Source organism: Balaenoptera physalus (genome assembly GCF_965194825.1).
Source record: "Balaenoptera physalus genome assembly, chromosome: 10".
In the NCBI taxonomy this organism is placed as follows: domain Eukaryota; kingdom Metazoa; phylum Chordata; class Mammalia; order Artiodactyla; family Balaenopteridae; genus Balaenoptera; species Balaenoptera physalus.
The window spans coordinates 41,722,044-41,739,256 of record NC_138889.1 but is presented as its reverse complement, the minus strand read 5'-3'; the positions used below and the strand labels follow the sequence as shown (position 1 = coordinate 41,739,256).

The 17,213-nt window shown below is 40.4% G+C and overlaps 1 long non-coding RNA gene and 1 pseudogene across 2 annotated transcripts in view; both read right to left on the bottom strand.

Annotated features, from left to right (window-relative positions):
• The window catches only part of LOC309636721, a 939,587-nt gene that overhangs the window by 740,406 nt on the left and 181,968 nt on the right, over nucleotides 1-17,213 (bottom strand). The gene's annotated exons all lie outside the window — the stretch shown is intronic.
• On the bottom strand, nucleotides 14,437-16,213 carry LOC309636963 (lysine-specific demethylase 4D pseudogene; annotated as a pseudogene). The gene has a single exon. The product of its transcript is annotated as a lysine-specific demethylase 4D pseudogene (transcript).

Here is a 17,213-nt window from a genome sequence, read left to right as displayed (position 1 = left end):
GAAAGTCTCAGGAGCTAATGTTAACCATGGTGATTATAGTTGATAACACTGTGATATATAGTTGAAATTTTCTAGAAGGGTAGGATTTAAATGTTCTTACCAAAAAAATAAATATATGAAGTAACTGTTTTAATTAACTCGATGGGGGGAATCCTTTCACAATGTATATCAAATCACCACAAAGTTCACTGAATATTTTACAATTTTCTAAGTCAATTATACAGCAATAAAGCTGAAATTTAAAAATAAAAAATTAGGGCAAATCATAAGACAGAAAAAGAGGACTATCTAACTGAAGTGTAAGGACATTAAGCAAGCTTGAAAATAAAGGAGTTAAGCACTCAACTCAAGAAATTGGATGGCTTAACCCAAAAGATAAATTAGGGAAAGGAAAACAATGATATAAGCTGAAACGATTACAAAAGAAAACATAACACCCAATAGAAATGATTACTGAAACCAAAATGCAATTTGTAGACCATTAAAAGTGTAAAAACATAAGCATAAGAGAAAAGAGAGAAAAGGACCAGCAAATCACATTATAATAAAATAAGGGAACACAGATAAAAATCTACCATTATAGAAAGAGTGCCTATGTAAACAAAAGCAGGAAAAAAGTACAGAACACAAATGTACACATCCTTAACAAACATTATCCTTAATGTGTAAATACTTGAAACATTCTAATTAAAATCTAATCATTAATTTGCATTGCTAGACAAATTATTAGAAATATAACGTTCACTCAGAATGCGAGAAAATATTTGCAAATGAGGCAACTGACAAAGGATTAATCTCCAAAATTTACAAGCAGCTCATGCAGCTCAACATTAAAAAAACAAACAACCCAATCCAAAAATGGGCAGAAGACCTAAATAGACATTTCTCCAAAGAAGATATACAGATTGCCAACAGACACAGGAAAGAATGCTCAACATCGTTAATCATTAGAGAAATGCAAATCAAAACTACAATCAGGTATCATCTCACACCGGTCAGAATGGCCATCATCAAAAAATCTACAAGCAATAAATGCTGGAGAGGGTGTGGAGAAAAGGGAACCCTCCTGCACTGTTGGTAGGAATGTAAATTGATACAGCCATTATGGAGTACTGTATGGACATTCCTTAAAAAACTAAAAATAGAACTACCATACGACCCAGCAATCCCACTACTGGGCATATACTCTGAGAAAACCATAATTCAAAACGAGTCATGTACCAAAATGTTCATTGCAGCTCTATTTACAATAGCCAGGACATGGAAGCAACCAAAGTGTCCGTCAACAGATGAATGGATAAAGAAGATGTGGCACGTATATACAATGGAATATTACTCAGCCATAAAAAGGAATGAAATTGAGTTATTTGTAGTGAAGTGGATGGACCTAGAGACTGTCATACTGAGTGAAGTAAGTCAGAAAGAGAAAAACAACTACCGTATGCTAACACATATATATGGAATCTAAAAAAAAAAAAAAAAAAGGTCATGAAGAACCTAGGGGCAAGATGGGAATAAAGATGCAGACCTACTAGAGAATGGACTTGAGGATATGGGGAGGGGGAAGGGGGGGGGCAGGGACAAGGTGAGAGAGTGACATGGACATATATACGTTACCAAATGTAAAATAGATAGCTAGTGGGCAGCAGCCGCATAGCACAGGGAGATCAGCTCCGTGCTTTGTGACCACCTAGAGGGGTGGGATAGGGAGGATGGGAGGAAGGGAGATGCAAGAGGGAATAGATATGGGGACATATGTATATGTATAACTGATTCACTTTGTTATAAAGCAGAAACTAACACACCATTGTAAAGCAATTATACTCCAATAAGAAAAAAACGAAATCTGTATCTGTATTCTATAAGGAATTTTAATTTCAATTCTGTCTGCTCTTATAATCTGTGCATTATGAATTATTTTTCTGAATGGATACACATCTGCATATTTTCTTCCCCATCATGTAAAATGATAAAAATAATTTACATGTGGAAAAATGTAACATGAACTACCAAAGTGACCCAGAAGGCACATATGATAGTGATGAGTAACTATAATAAAGAGAATATATCTTCAAAAAAAAAAAAAAGGAGAAAAAAGGTTTTAATTCCTTTAATAACAGAAATACATGGCCCCAATGAAGAAACCTAAAAATGATATGCATGCAATGCTTGTACTTTAAATGCATAAATAAATGAGAATTTTACCAGGGAAAAAATGTTGCTTTCTGAGATAAAATGTCATCCTTTTCACCTTTATGCTTTAAAGGAAAAAAAAAAAGGCCAAAGCTACAGTAATCATGACAACATGGTACTGGCACAAAAACAGAAACATAGATCAATGGAACAAGATAGAAAGCCCAGAGATAAACCCACGCACCTATGGTCAACTAATCTATGACAAAGGAGGCAAAGATATACAATGGAGAAAAGACAGTCTCTTCAGTAAGTGGTGCTGGGAAAACTGGACGGCTACATGTAAAAGAATGAAATTAGAATACTCCCTAACACCATACACAAAAATAAAGTCAAAATGGATTAGAGACCTAACTGTAAGACTGGACACTATAAAACTCTTAGAGGAAAACATAGGAAGAACACTCTTTGACATAAATCACAGCAAGATCTTTTTTGATCCACCTCCTAGAGTAATGGAAATAAAAACAAAAATAAACAAATGGGACCTAATGAAACTTCAAAGCTTTTGCACAGCAAAGGAAACCATAAACAAGACGAAAAGACAACCCTCAGAATGGGAGAAAATATTTGCAAACAAATCAACGGACAAAGGATTAATCTCCAAAATACATAAACAGCTCATTCAGCTCAATTTTAAAGAAACAAACACCCCAATCCAAAAATGGGCAGAAGACCTAAATAGACATTTCTCCAAAGAAGACATACAGACGGCCACGTAGCACATGAAAAGATGCTCAACATCACTAATTATTAGAGAAATGCAAATCAAAACTACAATGAGGTATCACCTCACACCAGTTAGAATGGGCATCATCAGAAAATCTACAAACGACAAATGCTGGAGAGGGTGTGGAGAAAAGGGAACCCTCTTGCACTGTTGGTGGGAATGTAAATTGATACAGCCACTATGGAGAACAATATGGAGGTTCCTTAAAACACTAAAAATAGAATTACCATATGACCCAGCAATCCCACTACTGGGCATATACTCAGAGAAAACCATAATTCAAAAAGACACATGCACCCCAATGTTCATTGCAGCACTATTTACATTAGCCAGGTCATGGAAGCAACCTAAATGCCCATCAACAGACGAATGGATAAAGAAGTAGTGGTACATATATACAATGGAATATTACTCAGCCATAAAAAGGAACGAAATTGAGTCATTTGTTGAGACGTGGATGGATCTAGAGACTGTCATACAGAGTGAAGTAAGTCAGAAAGAGAAAAACAAATATCGTATATTAACGCATGTATGTGGAACCTAGAAAAGTGGTACAGATGAGCCAGTTTGCAGGGCAGAAGTTGAGACACAGATGTAGAGAATGGACATATGGACACCAAGGGGGGAAAACTGCGGTGAGGTGGGGATGGTGGTGTGCTGAATTGGGCGATTGGGATTGACATGTATACACTGATGTGTATAAAATTGATGACTAATAAGAACCTGCAGTATAAAAAAACAAACAAACAAAACAACTAATACTAAACTTTTATTGGGTTGTTTGTATGGAAATATGTTAACATAAATGTTTCAGACATTACATGAAATTTCTAAAAATCTTATATCTTCTGGTCTAATGTTATAAGTCATAATCCTAGTTATTACTTTAAAATGTATATCTCAGAAATAACTAATTTTCTTGTCAACTACATTATTATGAACTTTCATCAAATCTTTAACCGTGGTCATTTTTAAGTCTTTTGTCATTTACAGACAGTTCTGGGTGTACTCTGATGCTTTTGCAAATATGTTCCTATAAAAGAGTTTCATCTTCAAGAAATTCATGGAAAAGACTCTGACAAGTGCAGGTTTCTGGTAACTGACTGTACTGCTGAACTGAATGAATAAGCATTTTCAGAACTCTAATGAAAAACTGATGAACTCATAAAAGTGCTAACAAAAGATCAAGATGAAAAAAAAAATTAATTACATGGGACTGAGTGAACTGATGAGGATGAGTATAATTTTTGTGACTTTCTGTTTGAATTAAAAAAAAAAAATCTTACAAGGACTCAGAGGCAAAGAATATACAAATCAATTTTCACTGCAAAGTAAAGGAGCTGCTACAGTGGGGGATTACTGGACTGAATGTCAATATTATGACACAGTATGAGTGTGTTTCATGTTTGGTAATTGCAGTAATTGTTACTTTTGTTGTGGTCATCCATGTACAATGCTTGATGTCAGTCTATTTATCTCTTGTAAAAATAAAATACAGTGTGTGTGTGTGTGAAAAAAAAAAAAAAAGAAGTGAAATCTGGGAATCTGAGAGCAGCTCATCCAGGACATCTCAGTAAATGCTGAATCCCAAATGCGATGAGTTGGGTGGGGCTGCTTGTGTTCACTGGAACAGCCGATTTAGACTGTAGCAAAGGGCAGGGTGGGTCAGAGAGGAGAGTGGAGGGTTTCTTTTCTGTAACTAGAGGACTCCATGGATCAAAGGATCCCAGGCCATTAAAATCCTACCTTGATGTAGTTTGTTCATTGATCCACAGGCTTATGGAGGATTCCCTCCATGTGGATTTTTGTGGATTTGGGGAGAGATTTCCCCTGCCAAGGCCCACTGGCTACCTTTTCCAGAACTGGTGATCACAATTTGCCCATCTCCCTTGGTAAAGAAGGACCACCTGGGTCTGCTTGTCTAAGCAGGATTGCCCCCCTGCTCCACATACACACACTGCCTCCCCCCTTCCTGCTTCGTATCAGGGCCTGGGCAGACTGGCCCTGAGGAGGGGGAAGAGGGCCCCTCCCGATCTCCCCTCCGCATGTTCCTGGGCCGTGGCTTCCATGTCCCACGTTGTCCCACCCTCCAATCATGTGTACAAGTTGTCATCAAGAGAATAAGTAAAAATGAAAGTATGTAGGCTCATATTTTCGAACTGTCACCTTTGTTCCCTCATGTCCCCCATCTTCTAGTGTCTTCCGTCGTCCCTCTCATCGTGGCAGCAACCAGACCAGTCTTGTTCTCTGCCTTACGGATGTATTAGCAGAAAACAGAGACAAAGGAGCAGATTCTGGTGTCTGAGTTGTAAATGCCTAGCCCCTGAGAGGAAACAAAATAACTCCAGTGGACCCTCTCTGTTTGAGGTGGTGACTGATGAGTCCAAGCCCCCCCAGACCACACAAAGGTCCCCTGGGCTGGGGTGGGTTGGGAGGTGTGGTAGATGCCAGAAGACCTGCTCACAGCCCAACATTCGCAGAGAGCTGCCCTCAGAGGGGCCCACAGATGACAACAAGATGCAGATGTAAAGGTACATGTGCTTCTGTTCACAATCACCAAAATGTGAAAACAGCCCAAGTGCTCATAAACAGCTGAATGGATACACAAAATGCGGACTATCAACACAATGGAATATTATTTGGCCTTAAAGATGAATTAAGTACTAAATACCGGCTACAACATGGATGAACTTTAGAAACATTGTGCTGAGCGAAAGCCAGACACAAAGACCACACATTGTATGATTGCATCTAAGTGAAATGTCCAGAATAGGCAAATTCACAGGAACAGAAAGTAGATTATTGGTTGCCAGGGGCTGGGGGGAATAGGGAGTGACTGCTAATGGGTGTGGGTTTCCTTTTGGGATGATGAAAATGTTCTGGAACTAGAGAATGTTGATGGTTGTACAACGCTGTGAACGTATTAAATGCTACAGAATTGTAAAAAAAAAAAAAAAAAAAACTCAAGGAAAGGATATCCCAATGTATAGTTCCCTCTCTCTCGCTCTCTCTCTCTCTCTATATGCATAAATAGTGTCATTTTTTAAAACTTCTGGTAGGAAAATAACTCTTTTGCTCATAAGCACAAATTACAGAAATAAAGTGACCTACCTTCTACCAACAAAATCCTGATTCCAGTTGGAGATATTCAAGGACCCAGAGAGAGAGACAGTGTTCTCTGGGCAGCTGTTCTCCAAATGCAGACCCATATCCTGATGGCTCTGGCTTTCTACCTGGGCAAAGGTATAATTTGATCAGCACCAATCATCGATAATTGCTCTGCTTGGTCAGCCCACTTTGTCTGCGCCCTTTTGATTTTTTAAACCAATCTTACAGCGAGCTAAGAGGTTGAAAATAAAAGGAGTGGGAAAGTCAAACCAAGCAAATATTAAACAAAAGAAACCTGGTCTAGCAGCAATTAATATCGAATGTATTTATAAGGTAAAAGAAGGACAGCTTATAGTTATCAAAAAGAAAATCGCACGGGAAAGATTACAGTGATGCACTTTACGCACCTGGACACACAGCACTGAGACATAGAACACAAAGACTGAGAATTATAAGGTAAAAGTGACATATTTGCAATCATGGTGGGAGGTTTTTTTTTTCAAACACCATTCTCCCAGAAATTGATAGACGAGGAGAGAAGAAAATTAATAATGTTATAAAAGTTTAAACAATAAATTTAACAACTTTGATTATATTACCTGCAGCAACCACATAGCAAAATGTTTTTCAACACATTTAAAACATTTACAAACATTTACCACTGTAAGACCACATAATAAATCTCAATAAAAATTCCATAGAATCAACATATTGAGTACCATCTTGATCAATCTTTTATTTCAATCATGAAATAAAATTGAAAGTCAATAATCAAAAAACTGAACACAACCATATTTATTTTAAAATGAATATCCACATAACATATACAACAATATCCATATAAGAGCTAAAAATCTATTGATTTTTAGTTGTATGCAAGTAGTTCGTAAGAACTAAACCAAAATACCTCAGAATTATTTGAAAGAAAAAAAAGATAAAATTGATAGAACAATTCAAAAAACAAAAGAGAAACAACCATATACAAAAATATAAATGATTAATAAAATAGAAGTCTGTTACGTAAAAAATAAAGAACTGGTTAATAAATTATATAGTCCTCCCTGTTACAGGAAGGGAGTGCTCCCTTAGCGTGAGAAGCAGGTGCAGAGTGGCAATCGGGGATAGGAGTCGGGGAGGGGCAGTGATTTATAGAGGAGGGCCCTGCCAAACACCATTTTAACCAGGTCAACATCAAGAGTCATAAACTGGGAATTCCCCAGCAGTCCAGTGGTCAGGACTCCGCGCTTTCACTGCCTAGGGCCCGGGTTCGATCCCTGGCCAGGGAACTAAGATCCCACAAACTACGAGATGAGGCCAAAAAAAAGAAAGTCATAAATTACTTTGATAGTATATGTCCTTGATATGATGTGATTAAAATGTGATAAAATTCCCTCCGTAATCTTCCTCCAAAAAAATACAGAAACCCAAGATAATCATAAGAAAAGCATCAAATTCCAATAGAGGGGCATCCTACAATATACCTGACCAGTATTTCCCCAAACTGTCACGTTTCTATACAAATTTTGGTCAAAAACGAGGAAACTCTGAGAATCTGTTACAGCCAAGAGAAACCTAAGGAGACATGAAAACTAAATGTAATTTGACATTTTAGATGAGATCTTGGAACAGAAAAAGGACTTTTGGTAAAAGGTAAGGAAATCTGAACCAATGATAGGCCTTAGTAGACAATAACATATTGACATTGGTTCACTAATTGTAATCAATATACCATGGGAATTAAGATGTTACTAATAGGGGGACATGTGAGTGGGGTCGGGTCAATACTCCCTGATCCATGTGCTCAATGTTTTGTAAGTCTAAAACTGTCCAAAAATTAGGTATTACTAAATATAATATGGTAAATAATAAACAGGAGAAGGCATCAATAAACAATATTAGAATGAAAAAGATTAGAAACATAATCTGAGTCTTGGAAACAGTCTACAATACAACACACTATAAACCAAATGATTCTATGAACCACTATGTGACAATTTTTTACAGCACTTTTAAAAATATTTTAAATTATGAAATAGAAAGTGTTCACAGAAATCTGTAAAGCATATATGTACACTTCAACAAATAACTATAGAGTGAACAGAAGTGGAGCCACTACCCAGGTCAAGAAATGCAACATTGCCAGGCACCTGGCTGCCTGACTTGTGCTCTCTTTCCCAGATTACAGCCCCTTCTGCCTCCTACACTGACCTTATCCTAACTATTCACATAGTAATTTTGGTAAACATTATAAAATTAAAACTCTGTCCATTTTTGAAAACTTTATATAACCGTGAAGAAACACAAATGTATTTATGTACTTTAGTGTATTTTTGGTGTAATTTTTCATCATTTACGCCGTTGCATGCAGCTGGACTTTTCTGTTTCAGGGCTGTAAAGTATTCAACCATATAAACTTTCTACTGTAGATGGGGCTTTGGGTTGTTTCCACTTTTGGCCTCTTACAAACAGCGTTGCTCTGAAACTTCCCTGATGCCTATACTGGCCATAGAATATGTAAACTGCAAGTTGCCAGATGTTTTCCACACATTTTACCAGTTTACGCACTAGCTGCGTGCAAGGGTGTTCATCGCCCCTCACTTTTGCAGACCTTTGGTGATTTTCTGCCTTTACAGTTTTAGCCGATCAGGTGAGGGAACAGGGGTACCTCATAATGATTTGCATTTACTTGGTTCCTAATAGGAGTGAACCAATTTTCTGATGATTATTGGCTGATTGGAGGTGCCCCTTCAGGAAGTGCCTCATCAAGTATTGTGTCCATTTTTCTGCTCGGTTGTCTGTCTTGGTAGTCGTTATATGTTCTGCTTATTACTTCTTTACTGGGTATGAGTAACGCGATATCTGTTCTCACTCTTTGATTTGTCTTTTCACTCTCTTTTTCATTGTTTTTGATCCACAGAAGTTTCTCTGTACCTCTAACAGAACAAATATTATTAAAAATAGCTAATATATGGTGACTATCTAATGCCAGACACTGTTCAATGCACTCTGCATAAAATAATTTATTTATGCCTTATCTTCATAATGACCGTATAAGGGAAATCCTATGAACCCTATTTCTCATATGAGGAAACCGCATCAAGGAGATATTAAGAAACTTGCTCAAGGTGACAGATCTAGTAAGTAGGGAAGTATTCAAATAAGAATCCCAAGATGATTCCTTAAAAGAAGAACAAAGAGGGGTGATTTCTCCTCTACCGAACTGTGGTATTTGAGCTGCAATGGACAAATGTATCTGCATACAGAATAGGGAGGCCAGACACAGACACATGGATATGTGGGAGTCTGCCTACGATGGAGGTAGCGTAGCAAACCAATGGGGAAGGATGGGCTATTCAATATGTGGTAGTGGCATTGGCACTATTTTGGGGGGTGGGTGGGATTGGAGCTTGACCTCATACCACTTACATAAATAAATTTGAGGTGCATTACAGATGGATAAAACACAGAATTTTAAGAGAAAATATTGAAGAAGGTCTGTATGAACTCAGGGTGGAACAATGGCTTAAAGAACCAAAAGCACCATGATGGGAACGTCTGATATATTTAAATGATTCCAAACTAATGACTGTGATGGTTAATTTCACATGTAGACTGGGCTAAGAGATGCCCAGATAGCTGGTAAAGCATCACTTCTGTGTGTTCTGCATGGCTCTTCCGGGAAGAGATTAGCACTTGCATCAGTAGACTGAGTAAAGAGCGCCTTCACCACTGCAGGTGGAATCACCCACACCACTGAGAGCCCAAATTCAACAAAAGAGCAGAGTAGGGGTGAATTTACTCTCTCTGCTTGAGCAGACGCATCCGTCTTCCCTTGCTTTGGGACATCTGACATGGGCACTCCAGGTTCCCAGGCTTTCAAACCCAGACTCAACCATATTCCCCGTTCTCCATCTTGCAGACGGCCTACCTGACAGATCGTGGGATTCCTCAGCCTCCATAGCCAAATGAATGAGTTCCTCTCATAAGAGCTATACATATATCTCCTATCGGTTCTATTACTCTGAAGAACCCTGACTAATACTATGACGTAAAAAATTAAAAGAACTTACAGTCTAGGAGAAGTTTGTCATCATACATGAAATAGACAATGAATTATTATCCCGAATATCACATAACTTCTACATAACAACAACAAAAAATAGTCAAACTAAAAAAAGTAGAGCAGAGCTCTACTACCCTAAAACAGAGCTTTAGAATAGGTAATTCAGAAAAGAGGAAATCCAAATGGCCAATAAATACAAGAAGATGTGCAGGATTACTAGCAATCAGAGAAGCTGTTCTCTGCCCATTTTGATTAGGTCTGACAATATAAAAAGTGGGTCAAGATATGGAGAAACCAAATCTCTCCCACACTGCCAATAGAGGTGGAAATTGGAGGGCAAGCGGGCTTTTTCTAAAAAGTTAAAAGTGAACATAAATACAACCCAGGAATCCTATATACAAAGCTGCTCTGTAAAGGATAGTTCGAAATAACAAAGATTTGCAAATAACCCTATTGTCCATCAGCAGCAGAACGAATAAAATAAAATAAATTACCCAGATCTAGTGGACTTTGTTGAACTAACTAGGGACTATAGATAGGAAAGTCTTTAGATCTTGTAACTGTAATATTGACTTTTTTAAAAGGTGATGGTGGGGGTATGTTGTTAAAACCACACGACATACTACTTTCGGTTTCGTAGCCTTTTGTCTACAAACTTGATGAATATACACTGGACTTGTGATTGTTATTTCTCAGAAGTGGAGAGAGGCCTAGGAGAGATCGTGGCAGTAAGAACGAAGATGGCTCTATCCTTGCCTTTATTTAATTGTCATTGTCAATGTCCCTTGCTTTTCCAAGATTAAGTATAGCAACAACTTACTGGACATGGAAGAACAGCTGGATCTGGGTATCTTTTCCTGAGAAGAGTGGTCCAGATTGTGAGTATCCAAATTGAGTGTGCCAGTTGACTTGAAATAAAATAGAATTTTCAATACAATTGCTGGATGAACCCCCTTCATTACCACCCCCAGCTCCTGATCCTTTCAAGAAGCCTAATTTTTTTTTTAATGGAAGTATAGTTGATTTGCAATATTGTGTTAGTCGCAGGTGTACAGAAAAGTGATTGTTATATACATATTTTTTCAGATTATTTTTCATAATAGATTATTACAAGATATCGAATACAGTTCCCTGTGCTATATAGCAAATCCTTGGGTTTTTTTGGTTTTGTTTTTGTTTGTTTTGATTTTTTGTGCAAATCTTTGTTGCTTATCTGTTTTCTGTACAGTCGTGTGTATCTGTTAATCCCATACCCCTAATTTATCCCTCCCCTGCTCCCTTTCCCCTTAGCTAACCACAAGTTTGTTTTCTATGTCTGTGACTCTGTTTCTGTTTTGTATATAGATTCACTTGTATTGTTTTTTAGATAACACATATAAGTGATCTATTTGTCTTTTTCTGTCTTACTTACTTCACTTAGTATGATATTCTCTAGGTCCATGTATGCTGCTGCAAGTGGCAATATTTCATCTTTTTGTGGCAGAGTAATATTCCACGGTATGTATATACCTCTTCTTCTTAAACCAATCATCTGTTGATGGGTACTTGGTGTGTTTCCATGTCTTGGTTATTGTAAATAAGGCTGCTATGAACACTGGGGTGCATGTATCTTTTTGAATTAGACTTTTCGCCTTTTCCGGATATACGCCTAGGAATGGGACTGTTGGATCATATGGTAGCCCTATTTTTAGTGTTTTTAAGCAACCTCCATACAGTTTTCCATAGTGGCTGAACCAATTTGCATTCCCACCGAAAGTGTAAGATGGTTCCCTTTCATCCACACTTCTCCAGCATTTATTATTTGTAGACTTTTTGACGATGGCCATTCTGACAGGTGTGAGGTGATACCCCTCTGTGGTTTTGATTTGCATTTCTCTACTAATTAGCGAAGTTGAGCATCTTTTCATGGGCCTGTTGGCCATTTGTATATCTTCTTTTGAGAAATGCCTACTTAGGTCAAGAAGACTAATTTAGGAACCAGTCTACTGGTAAAACTAAACTGTATTTTTAACATTGCTACTCTTTATTGGGCAAAGGAAATTTTGTTTCAAGTATAAAACTGGGTGAATACATAAGGAGTATAGTGGAAGAAATATTTTCTGAAGTTTATTTTTGTCTCTTGGCCTTCAAAACCCCCAATTTTGTTATCCTAGGTTATTTGGAGCGTGTATCTGCCGGGAAGAGATTGTGATATCCCTGAAATATGACAAGGAAAATTTCAGTTTCTAAAATTTAAAATAGCAATATGAGCCAGGCTACTGTCTTCATAGAGACTTTTCAGAGTTCCCTTATTTCTCTGCACGGCCATATCCACAACTGACCTAAATGAAAGGACCAAAAGCCCTTAAGTTCTCAGTTACTTATCACATGAAAGTTTACTCCTTGCTCATATGAGATCTACTATGGTCCAGTTGCTCTCCAGGGCTGCTGCCTTCCCAGTAATTCCAGTCTGCTTCCATCATGTGGTTCCACCATCTCAATACAGGGCTTAATCATCTTTCCAGCCAAGCATCTCACTGCCATCCTCCACTGAGGAGCCTGAGTGCAGTCTCTCAGCTTCAGTTTTCCACAGACTATACTACCACAGTGTTGCCTAGCTGCATGGTGATAGGGATGAGACGTGGGCTTTTGCTACTCCTCAATCAGAACTTCAAAGAAGCCTTACTTTTTCATTAGTCCTGCCTGTAGTCTTACATAGTGCTTCAAATTCCAGATTCTTACTGAAATTCTGTAGGGGAGAGCTGGAGGGAAGAGAGATGTGGTTTGATTCTCTGAAGTGTTTCCTTCTGCATCCAAACTATCATGTTCAATTTCCAAAATTGATTCTGACTTTGGCCACTTCTGTGCATTTTCAACACTATGGCCTAAGTCAGTAACCATCAATTCTCACCTGTATTACTTAGATGTTCTAACTACTTCTCCTGCCCCCAAGGGGTCCACAGAACAATTAAGGTGATTAGTTAACTGTGCAAATTATATCATGTCAAGTGCTGTTTTCAACTTCCAATGCCTTCTCATTTCAAGTTGAAAAAAACTCAAATATTTCACATGAGCTACAAGGTCCTGCATACCCTGGACCCTGCCTCTCCCTTCTCAGTGCCCCAGACACAAATGAGCTTCCTCTCTATCCACACAAAAACACCAAGCTCTATGTTAGGGCTGTTACACTTGCTGTTTCATCCAAGTGGAAATCAGCTCTGGACCTTCCTTCTTGTCATTTGGGACTCAGAAAGGTCTCCTGCTCTAAGAAGTATTCCCTGACCACCGGAACCACACTGCCCATTCTGCACTAGCATCCCATCCCCTTTAATCTCTTCACAGAACCATGCCCACTTGAAATTGTCTTGTTCCTTTATTTGTGGATTGGTTTATTGGGATGTGTCAATGACTTAACCTTGTGAAATATACATACAGCATTGAGAAGGCAGTGGAGACTTGCAGAGAAGATTTTCACATGCTGGCACTTTTTGTCCTCTGTTTGCTCATCTCTCCTAGCAACTTGGATCAGCCAAGTGCCAGGTGATTCCCACCAAGTCATCCTTCAGATAGGCCTGCAAACCAAACCCCCCAACCCAGCCAGCCAGCTGGAACCCAACAATCAACCCCAAACTCACTCACCAACATCACACAAGGCAACCAGCTCATAAAAATAAGATTTGCTTGAAATGTTTTGATATAATTATTAAGAAAAGTGCAGAAAAAACGACCACCTCTCAGTTGACTGACTGAACAACACAAAGAATAAAGTCAGGTTTTAACATTCTGGTTACCTTTAATATATTTAATAAACTCAGATTTTAACATTCTAGTTACCATACTAGCAGAGAACACATTTTCAATACATCAAAGACTCAGAAAGATTATCAATTATTATCTTAGTCTCTACTGACCTAATTGGTCAAAAGGGCCTAGTTTGGCAAGAAAAGCAGGAAGGGAAGGGGGAAGAGGAAAAGGAGAGAGACTGGAGGGTAATCAAAGCCCGGGGTTCTTTAGAAGTACAGCAGCATCCAGAGCTGGCCCACAGGATGGGAGTGTGAGGTAGATTGGGCTCTGGTGACCTCAGCAGGACCTAGTTCCCAGAGATACTAGAGTGTCCAGTGCATGAAACCTCAGTTTGTGACACAGGAGTTAGCAGTGTCCAAGGATTCCAGGGTCTGGAAGGAAGAACAAACTTTGGAGAATTTGGTAAACACCAGGGAACCAGCATGTCCAGCGGCAGCACAGGAGGCACGCTCACGCAAGGCTAGTGACCTGTAAATACCCAAAGCTCTGAAATGGAAATATGACCAGTCTCAAAGGATCCCCATGCAAGAGCAGTGGGGTAGAAAGGCATCCCCTGGGCTTAGGGGACAGGGCCACAACCACAGCCAGAAGCCGTGGCGGGATGCTGGAGCCCAGGGCTGAGCGGGGCGGCGCTGTCCGGCGAGGGTGCATCCACAGGCAGGGGCTGAGCCTCTGGGTCCTGAGCTGTGTCTACCGAAAGCCTCCTCTTAGCCCTGGGGGGAGCAGCTGGCTCCTGAGTGCCCTGTTCCCAAGGACGACGACGAGGGCCACATCTTCCAGCTGGGTGGCGATCCGGGGCGGATGGACCTGGGGTCGGCGGCTGGGTCGGGCCGGGCTCCGCGGAGGTGCTGGTGGCCGCGTCCCTGAACTGGGCGGCAGAGCAAGAACCCCGGGCCGGCGAGTGGCGCCGGGACACAGCACGCACAGGGACTCGGTGGCGGGTCCCACCGCCCGCGGCTACAGCCCTACGGGGGCGCAGAGCGCGGCGGGGCAGGTGGTGCCTCGTGGCGAGAGCGGCTCCCAGGGACGCGCGGACCTCCCTCCAGGCGTTCAGGACCTGGCTGTCCGGCGCCGTGGGCTGCGTGTGGTCCACCACGATCCGGTCCTGCCCGCCTTTCCACAGCTCGTAGCGCTCCGGTTGCAGGATGCGCACGAAGGCGTCCATGGAGAAGGCGACCCGGGCCTCCCCGCAGCTGCACTGCGAGGCCACTTTGCCATAATCGATCCAGCGCGGGCAGGCGAAATTGATGGCTTCCGCGCAGTTGAAGCCATGGTTGAAGCCAGAGTGGTAGCCATAGGGAAAGGTCACGATGAACTCTCCAGCCTCCTGAGTGATCCGATCGAAGGGGATGCCGTTGTCCTTGAGGACCGTGGGCGAGATGAGAGCCACCTTGTGCCGCAGGAAGGCCTCACAGCCCCGCGCGCTGCCCGGGAAAAGCTGCCTGGCCAGGCGTTCCAGGCGCCGGCCGTGCTCCGGGGGCACCGCGTACCAAGTCTTGGGCTCCCCGAAGTGCAGGTAGTTGATGCTGTAAAGGTCCATGTCCTCCGTGTGCCAGGCGAAGGCGGTCTTCCACATGCCGAAGTACAGGTAGGGGGTGTTGACGCCTTCGATGACCACTCCGCACTCCTGCTCCAGCAGGTCCTGAAGGGTTCCCAGGTGTCCAAGGTTCCACTGCTCCGTGTTTTGATCGAATAAGGAGCCACTGACGTCCGCACCATATACTGGTGAATCGTAGAGGCGTGTTTTCCAATATTTTCGCTCCAGCTCCTTAAAATCAAAGTGTGCTGGAGTCCGGTATTTTTCACTATTTGCTAAGTGGTGGTACTCACCCACGGTCATGGCTTTCTTCTTTTTGTGGTATTGAGTAAACACACCTGCCTGCCCAGAAGTCACCTGCTGGAGGGGAGCGGCTATTAAGATGTCATTGATATCATCATAGGTCTGTCTGGCTTTCCAGTCCTTGGGTGGAATGATCTTCGCCACGCCTGCTCGGTGTGCACCTTGGGATTCCATATAAGCAATGTATTTATCGAAATCATTAAACTCTTCTTTGGTTGGATGAAATACCATTATTCTACAACTTGGGTTCTGGGCCCAGTTGGACTTAGACGTCATAGCTTTCATTAATAAGCAGGAAACTCCCAAGTTTTGATTTATGTTCTGGATAGGTGAAGATGCTGGGAAACAGTACTTTTTCAAAAATGGGTTGGAGTATATCAGCAGGAACCCCCAGTAGACTTTAATGCAATGAGTTGATAATATTTCTTAGGCTTGCTGATTCTCCAGGGGACTCCACGCTGGGCAGAAGCCTTGCTCAGGACTGGTGCTGGCTGAGCCTGCAAGTCTCTGATGTCCTTGGTTGACACTTGGCTCTGTCCTCTTGAGATCTAGTGAATCACCCAGCCCTGGCTGGGTATCCCAAATGTAGTGTCTTCAGGGCAGTATTGAACAAAAAACCTAAAAAAAAAAAGAATAGAGACAGGTTGAAAACTAATGTTTGGAAATATTTACTCGGGAACTACAAAGAAAACACCACCATGGACTGTAATTGCATATTCAAATAAAGGGCAAAATTTCATAAGATTGACAATACAAGAAATGGTGTTGTTGTGAACAATGGAAATTCTTGTACTCTAGTAAGGAGAATGGAAATCGTTCCATTCACTTTGAAAAACTATTTGGACAGTATCCACTAAAATTGAACTTACCCATGTGCTATGATTCATGCCTAGGATATGTGTATGTCTGTGCAATGAAAGTCAAGTCCAAGAGTGTTCAGAACAACATGATTTCAGAAGCCAAACACTGGAAACAACTCAAATGCCAGTCAACATTAGAATGGATAAGTACATTGTAGTATATTCATACAATGGAATATAATACAGAAATGAAGATAAACAAGAACTACATGAAAATATAAGAATAATTCTATAAACATAATACTGAGCAAAATTATCTGGACTCAAAAGAATACCTATTCTATGCTTCCATTTAGATAAAGATAAAAAGGTACCTATAAGATGATGATATTTTTTGGTACCAATGTAATCTATGTTAGAAGTCAGAGTAGTGGTTACCTTTGTGAAAGAGAGAGGTTGTGAGTGGGGGTGTGAGGAAGTGTCTAGATTAATGTGAATATTCTATTCTGAACCCAGGTGCTGGTTACACACCCATCAGAATGGCTCATTGACATAATTCATCACGTTATGATGATTTTCACAAATTTCTGTGAAATAAATTTGTTTTAATGTATTTAAATTATTTAGATAAATTTAAAATTATAGTTTAGGGTGAAAAGCATTAAAACAGAATGATATCTTTCATTGTACCAAAAG